The sequence below is a fragment of the Heloderma suspectum genome, chromosome 3, assembly GCF_057233095.1.
Source record: "Heloderma suspectum isolate Gila_16-S chromosome 3, 16-S_ref, whole genome shotgun sequence".
Taxonomy (NCBI): domain Eukaryota; kingdom Metazoa; phylum Chordata; class Lepidosauria; order Squamata; family Helodermatidae; genus Heloderma; species Heloderma suspectum.
This window is the reverse complement of record NC_139460.1, coordinates 2364461-2377215: the sequence shown is the minus strand read 5'-3', so window position 1 is coordinate 2377215 and position 12755 is coordinate 2364461. Positions and strand designations below refer to the sequence as shown.

At 44.2% G+C, this 12755-nt stretch overlaps 1 protein-coding gene across 10 annotated transcripts in view; it reads left to right on the top strand.

Annotated features, from left to right (window-relative positions):
* The window catches only part of STIM1 (stromal interaction molecule 1), a 172528-nt gene that overhangs the window by 39241 nt on the left and 120532 nt on the right, over positions 1 to 12755 (top strand). The window contains exon 2 of one of the 10 annotated variants that reach the window (XM_084842249.1): positions 5075 to 5123. The exons of the other annotated variants lie outside the window; for them this stretch is intronic. The gene's annotated coding sequence lies outside the window, so the exon portion shown is untranslated. The remainder of the gene's footprint in view (positions 1 to 5074; positions 5124 to 12755) is intronic. 10 annotated transcript variants of the gene reach the window in all.

Sequence of the window (12755 nt, the reverse complement as noted above, 5' to 3'; positions counted from 1 at the left end):
GAGTCTCCCACTACTACCACTATTCTCTTCTTCTTCTTGTAGGCCTGGGTTTCATCGCCTCTGTTTGACTGACCTTTAGCCTCTTGCTCACTCTCATGCAGGTTCCCCTTTGATTCTTCCTCTGCAGGCTGTCCTCCAGTCTCATCTGCGAGTACCTGGAATCGGTTCCACAGCTCCACTGCTTCCACTGGTGCAGAGTGGCGTCTAGTTCTTCTTCTCCTGTCACCATTTTCCAAGGAGTATCCTCTACTCCATTTTTCCTCACCTCAGCATTTCCCACTGCCTCATCTTGCTGTTGCTCTTCAAGCTTCTGGTCTGCCCTTTGCTGCTGTAGTTCCCCCATTCTGTCCAAGAACTCTTCGTGTTCTCTTATTACCCAGAGGGTCGACAGTCGCCGCTCCGGTGTAGGCCATGTTGTTCTCAGGCAAGAAAACAAACATTGCACACACCTTGCAGGTCACCACCACTGGAGAGTCTTGTCCTTCCATAGCCTCTTTTCCCTTTTTGTGTCTAGCTTTGTGATTGTTCTAGACTAGCCTGTGCCTGCTCCTCTACTCAGTAGAGGTTAAAAGCAGAGTCCCACTGGTGTGGAAGTGCGTGTTACAAGACAAATAAATGGAAAAAAGTTAGTAAAAAAATAAAAAAAATGATAGGGGCCTCCCCTGCCGAACTCCCCTGGCCAACTCCTGTTTGCTCCCCCTGTCCGCTCGCTCTGTTCGCTCGCTCTCTGGGAGCTTGCCTGCTTCTGTAGTCCCTGGACCAGCTGGAGCAGCTTGCCCAGCTCTGCTCAGCTGGGAGGCGGGAAACAGACTGAAGCTTCCCGCCCAGTCAGCTGCTGGGAGTACTCAGGCCACACCCCTCCAATTCAGTTGGAGCTCTCAGAAGCACCTGGTGAGCTCACAGCCAATCAGAAGGATAAAGACAGACAGAAAATTCAAAGTGATCTGGATAGACTGGAGTGCTTGGCTGAAAACAACAGAATTATATTTAATAGGAATAAATGCCAAGTTCTGCACCTAGGAAAAAGAAACCAAATGCACAGTTACAAAATGGGAGATACATGGCTCAACAACACTACAAGCGAGAAGGAGCTTGGAATTGTTATCGATCACAAGCTGAAGATGAGCCAACAATGTAATGTGGCTGCAAAAAAGGCAAATGCTCATTTGGGCTGCATTCATAGAAGCATAGCTTCCAAATCCCGGGAAGTACTAGTTCCCCTCTACTCAGCCCTGGTTAGGCCTCATCTGGAGTCCTGTGTCCAGTTCTGGGCACCACACTTGAAGAAGGATGCAGACAAACTGGAGAGGGTTCAGAGAAGGGCAACAAAGATGATCAGGGGATTGGAAACAAAGCCCTATGAGGAGAGACTGAAAGAACTGGGCATGTTTAGCCTTGAGAAGAGAAGACTGATGGGAGATATGATAGCGCTCTTCAAGTACTTGAAAGGTTGTCCCAGAGAGGAAGGCCAGGATCTCTTCTCGATCATCCCAGAGTGCAGGACACGGAAGAATGGGCTCAAGTGACAGGAAGCCAGATTCTGGGTGAACATCAGGAGAAACTTCCTGACAGTTAGAGCAATACGACAATGGAACCAATGACCTAGGGAGGTGGTGGGCTCTCCCACACTGGAGGCATTCAAGATGAGGCTGGACAGCCATCTGTTGGGGATGCTCTGACTTGGATTCCTTCATTGAGCAGGGGTTTGGTCTCGATGGTCTTATAGGCCCCTTCCAACCCTACTATTCTATGATTCTATGATGAAGGTGTAAATAAACATAGCCTCAAGTGAGGACTGAGTACTGGGTATACAGAAGGGTATGACAGCCAGTTAAAAGTCCAAAGGGCCCATAGGGTTGGACTATGGCCTTGTAGGCCCCTTCCAACCCTACTATTCTATGATTCTATGATCCCTAAGGTAATCTGATCACAAGTTGTTTAGGGCTTTATATGATAACAATAACCACATTTTAAACTTGGTTTGGTAGATGGCTTGGTATGTTGTGCATTGTGCAGGCTTTGTGGATTTCAGTGGTTGATTATGAAACCTGTGGAAAGGATGGGCCAGGGCAAGCCAACAGAAGACTCAAACGAGGGGATAAAGGCTGGGGATGGAGGAAGCCTGATGCTCTCGGACAGGGTGTGTGTCCTCAGCTTCTAAATATTTGTACGTGGTTGCAAAAACCATAGACTTTCTGCCTCTCCTGGAGCTGTGTAGGAGGGGGTTGCATAATTTTATGTTAGGCTATTAATAGACCTCTATAAATCTCTCAATAAATACAGAACTATAAATACTATAAAATGGAGTTTCCGGCCAGTGTCTGCCTGTGAGGAAACAACTCTGTTGGTGTGGCCAGCGATAAGTAATCTGGAATGTGAACTGGAGGGTCATAGAATCATAGAATAGTAGGGTTGGAAGGGGCCTACAAGGCCATCGAGTCCAACCCCCTGCTCAATGCAGGAATCCAAGTCAGAGTATCCCTGACAGTATCCCTGGGTCTTTCTTCTGTAGTTGAACTGTGCTAGCCTGGTCAATAGAATCTTTAAAAGGAGTCTAGTCCAAAGAGTTCAGTTCCCCGTACATGATTTTGAGAGAAAAGGAACAATGGCTGCCTCAAACAAGAACAGCTTCAAGTTCTTCTTGTGCTCTCCACTGAACCCATCATCCTGTATTTTGGCTGAAAGCGATCTCTCACAGCCATTGTGTTTTGAGAAAGCTGAAACCCTTTGTGCACCCCCAGTGCTGCAAACCTTGACTCCTGTCATTTTTAGCTAGATGATATTAACTAGAGCATGAGAACTGGGAAGTGAAACGGATAGCACAAACTGGGCAGAATTAAAACATTCCGGCTGCCTAAATTGTGGGGGGAAACTGCCTCAAGCCCAATGAGTTAGGCTGAAAGTAGAGCCAAGCAAGGCAATTATTTTAATAAATGCAAATTATGTTTTCACAAGCTGAGATGGGGTGTATTAAAATGTATGAACAAACTTGCGAGCATTGCCCAGTACAGCACTCGAATCATCCACAAACTGAAATGTTTATTAACAAGGTATAACTCTGGCCCCCAGGTAGAGATGTAAACTTTCCAGAAATTTTGAGGCCCTGGGTAAAAAACAGTTTTGTTCGGGGGGGGTTCAAGAAAATTGGAAATATTGGAAAATAAGCAATACTTATTTTTTAAGCGCTCTTTACAGATCTACAATCACATTATTGCTTTAAGACCGCCCTCCCCAACCTGATGCCCTTCAGATATTTTGGACATCAGCCCCCCATAACCCTCAGACAGCATGGCCAATAGTCAGGAATGTTGGGCACTGTGGTCCAAAACCTCCAGAGGGCACCAGGTTGGGGAGGGCTGCTTTGGGAATGTAAAGCAGCCCTTCTGTTCCTAAAGTTATTTGCGACTTAGTTTGCGCATAAAATTATCATTATATTTTAAAGTTTTTAAAAGTAAACTCAGTAAATTTGTAATTATTGTCTGAATAGATTAGAACTACATTAAATGACAGTGCATCAGAAACAAAAAACCCAAACTGTTGAGAATGCACAATGGTGACTCAACTCACATGCTGGGAAATTGAGCATAAATGTCTATCAGTAAAATATACTTTAGATCAATAATTTTAATAAAGCGTGAAAGAACTAACTATGCTGGGAATCTTACAGAGAGGATTAAAACAATGTTTTTTCCCATGGCTTCATTATATTCAGACATACTACATCTCTAGTCTTTCTATAAAAGTGTTCTTAATTACATAGTTTTAAGAAATCATTTTGTGGGGAGTAAAGGCTGGGTAACAATATATAGATACTTTGTCTTAAATTCTAAAAGAAAATATTTCATAATCCAAAGCTGTTCAACTTTTCAGTTTTTTCAGAAAAAAACAAAAATGATCCTTGGAAAAAAAACTCCCCCCCCCCCCCGAATTTTTCCGTTTTTTTTTTTCCTGGGCTGTCACGTCTCTACCCCCAGGTAGCCCAGTGAGCCACTTCTTCCATTGCTTTTCACATTTTGCTTTGATAAAGATGCTGTGATTAAGTTGCAGACCTGCCTCCATGACTGCAAATGTGTCTCCTATTTTTCATCAAATGTTTGTGTCTCAAAGTACAAATGGGCAGGGAAAAAGATCCCAGACGCAAGGCTGAACAGCTCAAGTGTTCCACATCAGCAGCTATCAATCATTTTGTGACACTTGGCCAGGTGTCAAGTGGTGTCAAAACCAGCGATTTATAAAGATACATGAAAAGCATTGGTAACTACGAAGATTAATTATACTTACCTTAAATACTAATTAGGCACAATCCTGTTCATTTACACGGGAATAAGCTTCAGTGAATTAAGTGGGACTTGCTTTTTACTGATTATGTTTAGGATCAGGGCTGTTGACTTACAAAATATGGAGTAAGTGAACTGATACCTTTTAGTGAACCAAATAATGTTTGAAGTGCTAGAAGCGAGCTTTCAGGGTGCACAGAACTCCTGCCAAACCGAAAAAATAATACAGAAAGAGAGACTGAAGTGGTGTTAACCCAATGAAGTTTGGCTACATTGTTTCTGGAGAATTATACAACAATCTTGGTTATGACCAGAAGGCAGGGGATGCAACCACCTGGGAATGGTCATTGCTTGGATGAGAGACCATCTGGCTGGGAACATCAAGCATGCTGCCTGGAGTTCCATGATGGCAGAAATGCAGGATATAAATGTGTTTTTAAATTTGCTTTTCAGTTTATTTTATTTTATGTGGTCCCCTCAGCAAGTCCAGATGGTTTCTAAATCAATTAATATGGTTTCTAAATCAATTAATATGGTTTCTAAATCAATTAATATTGTTTCCATTTTAATTTACCTGCTCAATTTTGTTGGATACACTTACATGTAGAGCAGAATTTGGCATAACTCTGTAGTTTTTTTAATGGGACATTTTATTATTATTAGTAGTAGTAGTTGTTGTCACTGCCACCACATCAGTGTAGGTGGATGGGTGAAGTAATCCAGAAGTTTGGGCTAAACTGTTGTCATTATATGGATGACACATAACTCTACCTCTCTCTCATCTTCTTATCCCAAAGAGGCAGTGGAGCAGTTCTGGCTTGGATGAGGGCAAACAAGCTGAAAGATGTAAGTGTTGTGTGTTGGGAAATCCATTGATCTGGATGGTGGTGTACAACTGGTTCTGGAACGGTTGGAGTCCCCCTAAAGGGCCAGGTGTGCAGCTTGGGAGTGCTCCTGGATTCAGCACTTTCTAGGGGAGCAAAGGTTTCAGCAGTAGCCAGGAATGTTTTTTACCAGCTTGAGCTGGTGCACTAACTGCAGACATATCTAGAAAAAAGGGACTTGTTTCTGTTATACATGCCTTGTTTCCTTCCAGGCTAGATTATTGTAATGCCCTCTACATGGGGCTGCCCTTAAAGATGGTACAGAAACTTCAATTAGTGCAGAATGCAGCGGCACAAATGCTGGTAGGAACTAGGTGTTCAGATCATATTTCAACTATTCTGCACCAACTACACTGGCTGCCTATTAGTTTCTGGGTCAAATTTAAGTTGCTGGTTTTAGCCTTTAAAAGACCTGAATGGTTTGGGCCCAGCTTATCCGAAGGACTGCCTGCACTCATATCAACTTGCCAAAGTCTTGAGATTGGCTTCTAATTAGCTGTCGCTTTGTTCTGGCTAGTTTGCAGCGAGCAGAGTGTCCTGGAAAAAGGGAAAACATCTTAAACAATCCCAGGAATGCATATAGACAAACCTTGGGTTGGGCTGTGTTGTTGTTGAGGCTCCCCGCCTATTGCCCTGCTTGCCAAAATATGAAGCAGAAACACCAGTCTGTTTTCATTTACATTGTATATGTATTGTGCTCAGCAATTGCCTATGAAAATCTCTAGGGATTTTGCAAGCTCTCTCTCTCTCATAACCTTTTCTTTTCTACTTCAGGAGATCTGAATGGAATTCCCAGGGCAAAGAATTTGACTAATTTGTTATATATTCGTTGACGTTCTAGCAATGCACAGAAGCCCACTGCTCCAGATTAATCATGGGGAACCCTGGGCCACTCTGACTGTTTGTGATACTGTTGTTGATGCAGCGGCTCCTGTTTTCTGGCTTGATTGGCTTCATGCTTGGAGCCGGATTGCCACAACTGAGGTAGGGAAGCCATAAGATGAGACATGGCTTTCCTCACTTCTTTGGTTTGTCTGGGCTCATCCATACTGTGTACATCTCTGGTGTGGCACAACTTGCTCATTCCTGTTTGCTTGTGTTATTTTGAGGTCACTATTGGGGGCTATATCTTGTGGCCACTCAACAGTGGCCACAAGACTGGAAAAGGTCAGTTTACATTCCAATTCCAAAGAAGGGCAACGCCAAAGAGTGTTCAAACTACCGCACCATTGCGCTCATTTCACATGCCAGCAAGGTGATGCTCAAAATCCTACAAGCTAGGCTTCAGCAGTATGCGAACCGAGAACTACCGGAAGTACAAGCTGGGTTTCGAAGAGGCAGAGGAACTAGAGATCAAATCGCCAACATTCGCTGCATCATGGAGAAAGCAAGAGAATTCCAGAAAAACGTCTATTTCTGCTTCATTGACTACGCTAAAGCCTTTGATTGTGTGGATCACAACAAACTGTGGCAAATTCTGAAAGTGATGGGAGTACCAGACCACCTTACCTGTCTCCTGAGAAACCTGTACGAGGGTCAAGAAGCAACAGTAAGAACCAGACATGGAACATCCAAGTGGTTCAAAATTGGGAAAGGAGTACGACAAGGCTGTATATTGTCACCCTGCTTATTTAACTTATATGCAGAGTACATCATGAGAAATGCCGGGTTGGATGAATCAGAGGTCGGAATTAAGATTGCTGGGAGAATTATCAACAACCTCCGATATGCAGACGATACCACCCTAATGGCAGAAAGCGAAGAGGATCTCAAGAGCCTCTTGTTGAGGGTGAAAGAGGAGAGTGCAAAAGCTGGTTTGAAACTCAACATTAAAAAAACTAAGATCATGGCATCTGGCCCCATCACTTCCTGGCATATGGAAGGGGAAGAAATGGAAGCAGTGACAGATTTTACTTTCTTGGGCTCCAAGATCACCGCAGACGGTGACTGTAGCCATGAAATTAAAAGACGCTTGCTCCTTGGGAGGAAAGCTATGGCCAACCTAGGCAGCATAGTAAGAAGCAGAGACATCACCTTGCCGACAAAGGTCCGTCTAATCAAAGCTATGGTTTTCCCAGTAGTAATGTATGGTTGTGAGAGCTGGCCTATAAGGAAGGCTGAGCGCCAAAGAATTGATGCTTTCGAACTGTGGTGCTGGAGAAGACTCCTACGAGTCCCTTGGACTGCAAGGAGGTCAAATCAGTCCATCCTAAAGGAAATCAACCCTGACTGCTCATTGGAAGGACAGATACTGAAGCTGAAGCTCCAATATTTTGGCCACCTAATGCGAAGAGAAAACTCCCTGGAAAAGACCCTGATGCTGGGAAAGACTGAAGGCAAAAGGAGAAGGGGACGGCAGAGGATGAGATGGCTAGATAGCATCACCGATGCAATGAATATGAACTTGAGCATGCTCCGGGAGAGAGCGCAGGACAGGAAGGCCTGGCGTGCTATGGTCCATGGGGTCACGAAGAGTCGGACACGACTGAACGACTGAACAACATTGGGGGCTAAGATATAGAAGGTACTGAAATTGATTTGAGAGCCTCTCTGGACAAAGGTTTACAGTTTTGTCAGAATGCAGAACCTAGGAATAATCCTACTTTGACTTCATCATTGAACCTTATTTTTAATAATGAAGCCCTGGGATATATACTTGTTCTTTAGGCACTTTGTAAATGGTGGGTGCTGTATTCATGGATCTGCTTGGGGAGGTCAAGGGGGAGGCCCCTAACATTTTCTTTTTAAACTTTTCCCCCCCATTTATTTGTCTTGTAACACACACTTCCATACCAGTGGGACTCTGTTTTTAACCTCCAGTGAGTAAGGGCCAGGCACAGGCTACTCTAGAACAATTAGAAAGCTAGACACAAAAACAGACTATGGAAGGACAAGACTCCATACATGGTAGGGTTTTCCAGAGCTTAGGAGCCACAGCAATAAAAACCCTGCTCCTAACTGCATTGTCATAATCTGATATGAGGATCGAACAGTGAGCAGTGCTTTTTGACCTGATCTCAATTGGGATAATACAGGGAAAGATGGTCATTTAGGTACCTGGGTCCCAGGCTATTTAGGGCTTTAAAGGTTAAAACCCACGCTTTAATTGAACCTGGAAGCAAATAGGTAATTAATGTAGCTGGTGCTGAACAGACTGAATTTGAGCATGCTTCCCAGTAACTGTTGAGAGAGAGAGAGAGAGAGAGCTGCATTCTTTACCAGCTGAAGCTTCTGAGTGATCTTCAAGAGCAACCCTAAGTAGAATGCACGGCAGTAATCAAGTTACAGAAGTATGAATTGGTACAGAAGATCATCCATGTCTTGAAAGCAATAGAACCTCCACACGAAGAGCAGATGATAAAAGGCACTCGAGCAACAGCTTCTCAAACAGCAAGCCTGGGCACAGAAGCAAGCCTGGGCGCTTTACCTGATCAGCACACTTAATCCCTCCATCTCAGGTCAATGAATCATTTCTGGGCCACATGCATTCCCTACAAGCATCACCTCTACCTTGCCTGAACTCTACTTCAGTCTGCCCACCTTCATCCCAGCTGGAGTTCTTCATGTGTTCTGAACACCACAAAGAAATCAGTGGAAGGGAAAGGAGCCATGCATGCCAAAGCATTGCATTGCTTTGCCAGGTGGGAAATGTAATGGGGAAAAAGGCTTTCTCATTTGTGCCAGTCCAGTTGTGGCTCTCTTGGCACCCAGTGTATTATCTTTTAGGTGTCAGGTTAAGACAAGTTTATTCTTTCAGGCGTTTTAATGGTTTGTATTTTAAAATAGTATTCAGAGGATGCTATATGTGAAAACACTGGAATTGAAATGTCTACTTTGCTATTTGAATTGTGCATTCTGCTAATTATGTTGTTTGTTACTTTTAATTGGCTTATTGTCTATTTTATTCTTGTTTTGTTTTAAATTACATTTAATTTAAACTCCCCTGTGATAAATATTATGAAGGGCAGTATATAAACAACAACTAAATAAAGTAGTGTGCTTATGTCATTGGATGCAAAGCTCTCCAGAAATGGAAACAAGGGATTCTGTGGCTTTAGAGCAATGATTTTCAAACAGTGTTGTGGGAAATGTGTGATTCTTTGGAAGCCTACCTAGGTTCCTCAGTGAGAAGATCAGTAGAGGCAAACAAGGTTCTTCTTTGTAGTCTCTGTGCATCACACATATGGGCTCTGCGCCTGCACGGAGTCTCTTTCGGGAAACTTCTATAGCTGAGGTGGAAGCTCTCCCCCACTGTCCACTGCACATGTCCCAGAGGGCTGCCACCCATCTCTTCAGTTCTCTTTTGACTGCCTTTCTGAAAGGATATTTCATTGGGAACGTCATCACTTCTATAGTTTTTTCTATTGAGCTGAGGTAGTTAGGTTGTTTTTCTTTTCTTCTTTTTCTTCTTCCTATCTTAAAAAAATAATTAGATTAGTAAACTGTTGATCTTTCTTGGTTTCTTTGTGATCTCAGGTAGCTGAGAGGTGTGTGTGACCATTGAAGTCCCTTTTTGAAAATGTACTCAGTGCAGCAGCAAGCTACCCCCCACTGACAAACTTTCCTTTGTTTGCTTTGCCTGTGTGAAGCTTATGTTGTGGAGACCTGCCTTCATTGTATTAGTTTCACAAAGCAGACTGATCGATCAGACCGCTTAAAAGCTGTATTGTGAAAAAAGGCAAAGGAAGCTGTGGATTCCACTCCTTCAAAAGCTGCCAACACACAGCCTAGAGCAATGGTGGAGAAATTGCAGACATTGTCACCTCCACGTTCTAAGTCCCCAGCTGTAACCATGGGCCAGCTGGACCCACCTACTCTTGGCTGTTCCCTCAGTTTCCACCGCAAAGAAACCTTCAAAGAAGGCTAGAGTGCCTAGGACTTAGGCAAAGTCAAGAAAAAGAAAAAGACTAAATCACATGAAAAGCCAGTGCCTGAGTCTATTACAGTTCAGCTGATTCAGTTTCTGCTGCCTCCACCACTATTGGACTCTCCTATACCAAGAGCTCCATTGGTATTGACGTTGGTACTGAGAGCTCCGTTGATATCGTTGCAGGAGCAGATGCATATGGCGTCAACATCAGAGGGTGAAATAAGAGACCTGTCTCCCCCAACAATAATTCATTATTCTCCACAGCAACCACAAATTCCTTCATTCTGGGTAGCGAGAGAAAGGTTTCTTTGTGATATTTCACAAGACTCCATTCGATCTGAGAGGTCGGGACTGCCATACCACGATTGTTATGATACGGGCAGGTATTACGGACCACGATCCCCTGTTCAGGACTGGAATAGGTTTTACGATTGGCCGCCTTCCCCACTGATGCAGTAGCCATATGAGGATCGGCGAGGTGCAGCAGAACCTTTTACTGTATGTACCCGATATCTTGGGGCCACTTCTCTGCGGTATTGTTGGGTACCAGAGGCAACAGTTTCAAAGCCGCCAGGAGAGGATCTGTTTCTGCCTCCTCTTCTGGCCCTGCTCATTTCTCTTCATTAAGAGGTAGACCATCCTCTGGGAGCGGATTGCCACCAGTTGCTACTGAAACTCTACCTCCAACTGGAGGTAGAGTCCATCCCCCTGCAACCTCTCCAATGTACCAAAGGAGAAGAGTGGGATGACAACTCATGGGAAGCAACTTTGCAGTTGATAGATGTCAGGGTGGACACTGAGCCCATAGAATCCCAGAGTAGTTCTGATTCGGAGGAAGAGCAGTCGCTCCTGGGAGAGGAGCGCGCCCCTTTTTCCCAGGGCCCGCAGCTGACAGAGATTCCTCCCACCAACATTCCTAGATTAGAAAGCAGTCCAGGGAGTGACCCAGCACCGATAGCAGACTATCCGATAGCAGCGCAGACGCAGAGAGCGGCGCCAAATGGAGAGCACGGAAAGGAGGCGTAGCGCCCGGTTGGCGCTCAAAGAACGGTTGCGCCCAGAGGATCCAAGGGAAAAGGGGAGGGATTCTCCCTAGTCCTTATATTCAGGGGTCTGCCAGTAATTGCCTTTCAAACGGTGACCAACTGTTCCAACTTAGGGCATAGGGATGCTGCTGCTCAGATCTAGTTGCTACCTGTAGAGTTGTAAGTTGTAAAAGAAGAATAAAGCTTTGAAAAGAATCCCTTTGTCTGCGTCTAGACTTGGCTACTAGATTAGACTGAGAGAGCCCTCCAAGGAGCCCTTGACACTAGAGGTCTATCAATCAGATTCTTCATTGATCTCTTCTGTTCAGCCTTCGATCTCTTCACCGGATGATATAATGGGTACACAGGAAGGAGCTTTGCCTTCGGAAGATCTCTTTCATTTTGCCCACCAAATTCTGAGAATGGCCCAGTCTTTGGGAACAGAAACCCAACAACCTGCGGAAAAATTACAAGATCTGGTCTTCAATGCTGTATACATTGAAGCATCAACTCCAGTCTCTATTCCATTTTTGCCAACTCTACTCCAAACATTGAAGGAATCATGGAAGGCCCCTTTATCCATGACCCACACATCGAAGAGGTTGGAGTCTCTATATAAGGTGCAGGAGAACGATGTGGGTTTTTTAGTCACTTATCCTTGCCCTAATTCAATTTTATTTATTTATTAAATTAAATAAATTATTGTGAAATCTTCACAAGGGAAGTCTCAGAAGATTCATGCCTCACGAGATGATAAGGAGGGGCACCACTTGGATTTGTTGGGCAAGAGAAGCTATTATTCTGCTTTGGGACTTCAAGTGGCCAATTATCAAGCCACGATGTCAAGGTACCAATGTTTCTTATGGGAGAAAATTGGGTCACTCTGTGATATCTGCCAGATCATCAACAGGAGTCCCCCCCCCAAATCAGTCTGAGGCGCTAAAATTGTTGCATCAACAAATTAACACCAGGAGGATTGAGATGCAAAAGTGATGGTTAGTGCAGTAGCTCTTTGGAGACATGCCTGGCTTAGGTCAGCGGGTTTAATCCCGGAAGCAAGATCCCAAATCAAGGATCTCTCCTTTGATGAGGAGAGCCTCTTTAATGCAAGAACTGATGAAGCAATCAACACCATACAGAAGGTGAAAAACACAGCGAAGAAGATGGGGATATTGCAGCAATATCAGCCCAAACCGTATCGACAAAGGAAATGATTTTAACAGCAGCCGTTCTATCAGCACCATCAATAACAGGATCAAACGCCCAGGTTTCACTAGCAGTTACAGAGAAAACAACAGCAGCCAAGTTGTTTCCACCAGAAAGAGACTTTGACTTGGTTCCGCACCAACTTCATCACAAGTTCGTTTTTCCAATTTTTGGTTCCCTCCTTTCTTGCTTTCTACCCACCTGAATGGCTACAACTTTGGAAATGTGGGTCCTCAGCATCGTCCAGTTTGGGTATCAGATGGAATTTGAAGTCCTCCCTCCTCTTGGTACTGTAAAAGTGACTGCGTCATTGAGAATACTGCAGAAAGAGACAGATACACTTCTTGGAAAGGGGACCATTTGAAGAGTTTTTCCATGCAGGCTAATAGCTGGGGAGGGAGGCAGTTCCTTCTACTTCATGGTACCGAAGAGGGATGGAGGACTTGGACCCATCTTGGAACTCTGAAATCTCAACCAGTTCATACTCACAAGG